The sequence below is a fragment of the Schistocerca piceifrons genome, unplaced genomic scaffold, assembly GCF_021461385.2.
Source record: "Schistocerca piceifrons isolate TAMUIC-IGC-003096 unplaced genomic scaffold, iqSchPice1.1 HiC_scaffold_2019, whole genome shotgun sequence".
Taxonomy (NCBI): Eukaryota; Metazoa; Arthropoda; class Insecta; order Orthoptera; family Acrididae; genus Schistocerca; species Schistocerca piceifrons.
In genome coordinates this window covers 21,613-27,015 of record NW_025727922.1, presented here as the reverse complement: position 1 = coordinate 27,015, position 5,403 = coordinate 21,613, and positions in this window count along the sequence as shown.

Below are 5,403 nucleotides of genomic sequence, written 5' to 3'. Positions count from 1 at the left end.
GGCACAGTGCCGACTTGACCACAAGAAGACTGACTCTTCTTACTGACTGTGTTTTGAAACATTCCTGTGACACTTGTTATAGATTCCGATGCTTCACTTCAGGTTTGCTGTATACCTTGGACCTTCTCATTGACGATGAAACACAGAAATTGCATCGGAATTAAATACAAAATGCACAGTGCCGACTTAAGTACAAGAAGACTGACTCTTCTTACTGTCTATGTTTTAAACCATTCCTGTGACACTAGTTATAGATTCCGATGCTTCACTTCAGGTTCACTGTATCCCTTAGACCATCTTATTGACGATGAAACACAGAGATTGCATTGGAATTAAATACAAAAGGCAAACGCCGACATAAGTACACGAAGACTGACTCTTCTTACTGTCTATGTTTTGAACCATTCCTGTGACACAAGTTATAGATTTCGATGTTACACTCCAGGTTTACTGTATCCCTTGAACCTTCTCATTGTCGATGGAACACAGAAATTGCATCGGAATTCAATACAAAAGGCACAATGCCGACTTACGGACAAGCAGACTGACTGTTCTACTGACTATGTTTGAACCATTCCTGTGACACTAGTTATAGATTCCGATGCTTCACTTCAGGTTTATTGTATCCCACTGACCTTCTTATTGACGATGAAACACAGAAATTGCATCGGAATTAATTAGAAAAGGCACAATGTCGACTTAAGTACAAGAAGACTGACTCTTCTTACTGTCTATGTTTTGAACCATTCCTGTGCACTAGTTATAGATTCCGATGTTTCACTCCAGGTTTACTGTATCCCTTGGACCTTCTTGTTGACGATGAAACACAGAAATTGCATCGGAATTAAATACAAAAGGCACAGTGCCGACTTAAATACAAGAAGACTGACTCTTCTTACTGACTATGTTTTACCATTCCTGTGACACTTGTTATAGATTCCGATGCTTCACTTCAGGTTTACTGTATACCTTGGACCTTCTTATTGATGATGAAACACAGAAATTGCATCGGAATTAAATACAAAAAGCACAATACCGACTTATGGACAAGAAGACTGACTGTTCTTACTGACTATGTTTGAACCATTCCTGTGAAACTAGTTATAGATTCCGAAGCTTCACTCCAGGGTTACTGTATCCCTTGGACCTTCTTATTGACGGTGAAACACAGAAATTGCATCGGAATTAAACACAAAAGGCACAATGCCGACTTAAGTACAAGGAGACTGACTCTTCTTACTGTCTATGTTTTGAACCATTCCATTGGCACTAGTTATAGATTCCGATGCCTCACTCCAGGTTTACTGCTTCCCTTGGACCCTCTTATTGACGATGAAACACAGAAATTGCATCGGAATTAAATAGAAAAGGCACAATCAAGACATAAGTTCAAGAAGACTGACTCTTCTTACTGACTATGTTTTGAACCATTCCTGTGACACTAGTTATAGATTCCAATGCTTCACTTCAGGTTCACTGTATCCCTTGGACCTTCTTGTTGACGATGAAACACAGAAATTGCATCGGAATTAAATACAAAAGGCACAGTGCCGACTTAAATACAAGAAGACTGACTCTTCTTACTGTCTATGTTTTGAACCATTCCTGTGACACTAGTTATGGATTCCCATGCTACACTCCAGGTTTACTCCATCCCTTGGACCATCTTATTGACGATGAAACACAGAAATTGCGTCGGAATTAAATACAAAAGTTCTGGCTATACAAGAAACAAGATACCCAGATGAGGATACAGTACAGGCAGACCAGTACAGGATTTATAAAGGGAAACCAGCGCAGATAGTAAAGAATACAAAAGGTCTTCGGGTATATGGCACAGCATTTGTGATACATAACTCATTCTCTACTAAGGTACTAGAATTTAAATCTAAATCACCAAGAATATCATTGATAACATTCAGAAATAAAAATAAAAAGTACACACTTATAAATGCCCATGCACCAATAAATAAAGACAACCAACAAAATCCAGAGAAAGTGCAGACATTTTGGGAGGAACTGGAAGAAACAATAGGGAAGATCCCTGAGCAACACACTACAATTCTGTTAGGAGACTTTAATGCTCAAATTGGAAGAAACGAATTATCAAAAAGCACAGGGAGGTTTACAGCACACACTAAAACTAACATGAATGGCCAGAGATTAGTAGAGTTTTGTGAGAAATTCAAATTGAACATTATGACAACTAAATTCCAGAAGAATCCCAAAAAACAAACAACATGGAAATCACCGAACAAATTACTTGGCGAGTTCCAGATTGATCACGTGACAATAAGTTATGATAATTCAAGGGACATTCAAGATGTACAGGTGGTGAAAGGGGCCAACTTTGATTCTGACCATTATCTGACCAAAATTAAGATGAAATTAACACCAGAAAGAAGTCACAAGAGTGACGAAACAAAAATAGCCAAATATAGAGTACAGGACTTAATGCTCAATCAGCAAGTCTTAGACGACTACAAGGGAAAGACAGATAAAATCAAAAGTCACAAATGGGAAGAAATTGCAACCTCAATACGAGACGTAGCAGAACAAACAATTTTACTAACCAAAAAGAAAAAGCATCCCTGGTGGAATGAGGTCTGTGAGAAAGCACTACAGAAAAGAGCCAGAACTTGGGAGAAATACAACTCAACCAAAAGGCCAACTGACTGGGAGCAGTTCAAAACGCAAAGACGTGAAACGACGAAAATCATTAAAAGTGAACGAAGGAAATATGACACACAACAAATACAGAAAATACAAGATGAATTTTCTAAGAACAATACACGCAATTTCTTTCAAACATTCAGAACTACAATAACAAGATATAAACCACCGACACTCTGCTTCAAAGATGAAAAAGGAAATCTGATCACCAGCGTGGAACAAAATTGCCAACACCTAGCGAACTACTTTGAAACGCTGCTAAGCTGCAAAAGACCTGATGAAACCTTGACATTTGAGAAGCCTAAGAATAAGCTACCAGACTCTGAACCACCTAATAAAGAAGAAATTAAAGAGATCTTGAAAGGATTGAAAAACAATAAAGCATCTGGTAAAGATTCGTTAGTCGCGGAACTACTGAAATACGCAGGAGAAAACTTAATAAATAAATTCGAGGCGCTGTTTGAAGAGATTTGGAATACAGAGAAGATTCCGGAGGAATGGAAGACAGCATTGATTCATCCGTTACATAAGAAGGGTGCCAAGACAAATGCAAATAACTACAGGGGTATCTCATTGTTATCAGTGGCCTATAAGATCCTATCCAAGGCACTACAAAACAGGATTGAAAATCAAGTAGAGAAAGAACTGGGTGAATATCAGGCTGGGTTTAGAAAAGGAAGATCATGCAGTGAACAGATATTCAGTCTACTCTCCATAATACAACATCGCGCACGCACATCGAAAAATCTAGTAATTACATTCATAGACTTCAAAAAGCATATGATTCTATTGATAGACCAACCCTGATTAACACATTAGAAGAATTTGGGATTGATGATAAAAGCAGAAGTCTAATCCAGGAAACCCTTACGGGAACAAAATCGCAAGTGAAGTTTTTGGGTAGATTGTCACAACCGTTTGTAATTGGAACAGGTGTTAGACAAGGGATGGGCTCTCCCCACTGTTGTTTAACATTGTCCTTGAAAAAGTGGTCAGGGAATGGAGAAAGAAGATGGCAGAAGCTGGAGTGAAAAATGGGATAACGTTAGGAAGAAATAAAACAAAAATTGAATGTCTGGCATTTGCTGATGACATGGCAATATTGGCAGATGACATCGAAACAGCAAAGATTCAGATAGAAATGCTGCATGAGATCGCTGAGAAGACAGGTCTACAAATATCGTATGAAAAGACAGAACTGATGATACAGGACAAAACAGAACCAACACAGACATTGCAAACTAAATATGGAATAATTAAGAGAGTTCATAAATTTAAGTATCTAGGGGAATGGATTACACCGACAGGGTTACCAAATGTTTCACTACAGGAAAGAGCAATAAAGATGGAAACGGCATACCAGCTATGCCGAAATGTATACAATAAAAAGTCGATCTCCATCAATGCCAAGCTCAGGCACTACAATGCAGTAATAAAACCAGAAAGTTTGTATGCGATTGAATGCATCCCACTGAACAGAAAACGTCTGTTGGAGAAATTGGAAATAAAAGAGAGAAAAATAATGAGAAAGATCTTAGGACCTAAAAAGGATGGACAAGATTATAAATTGCGATCCAATAAAGAGTTATACGAGAAAATTGAAAAACAGACAACATACTTTAAAAAGAGAAGACTGAGTTTCTATGGGCATGTCAAAAGAATGGCACCAGAAAGAACGGCAAAGAAAATCCTGGAATACATGGAAAGCAGAAAGACACAAACTAACTGGCTGAAAGAAGTAAAAGAAGACATTGCAGAAATGAACATTATACCAGAGACAGTTTACAACAGAATGGAATATAGGAATGCCATCAACAAAATACAGGGATTCAAAGACCGAACGCAATCAAAGAAGACGGGAAAAACCTGGTCGCAAGAACGTAAAGAAGCCCACTCAGAAAAAATGAAGAAGTACTGGGAAGAACGCAAAAAAAAGCACAAGAAATGACTGATGCTTAGCGTAGTCCAAAGTTGACAGTAACGAATAATAATAATAATAAAACGCACAATACCGACTTAAGAACAAGAAGACTGACTGATCTTACTGACTATGTTTGAACCATTCCTGTGACACTAGTTATAAATTCTGATGCTTCACTTCAGGTTTATTGTATCCCTCTGACCTTCTTATTGACGATGAAACACAGAAATTGCATCGGAATTAAATAGAAAAGGCACAATGTCGACTTAAGTACAAGAAGACTGACTCTTCTTACTGTCTATGTTTTGAACCATTCCTGTGACACTAGTTATAGATTCCGATGCTTCACTCCAGGTTTACTGTATCCCTTGGACCTCCTTATTGACGATGAAACACAGAAATTGCATCGGAATTAAATAGAAAAGGCACAATGCCGACTTAAGTACAAGAAGACTGACTCTTCTTACTGACTATGTTTTGAACCATTCCTGTGACACTAGTTATAGATTGCGATGCTTCACTTCAGGTTTACTGTATACCTTAAACCTTCTTATTGACGATGAAACACAGAAATTGCATCGGAATTTAATACAAAAGGCACAGTGATGACTTAAATACAAGAAGACTGACTCTTCCTACTGTCTATGTTTTGAACTATTCCTGTGACACTAGTTATAGATTCCGATGCTTCACTTCAGGTTTACTGTATCCCTCTGACCGTATTGCCGATGAAACTCAGAAATTGCATTGGAATTAAATACAAAAGGCACAATGCCGACTTAAGGACAAGAAGACTGACTATTCTTACT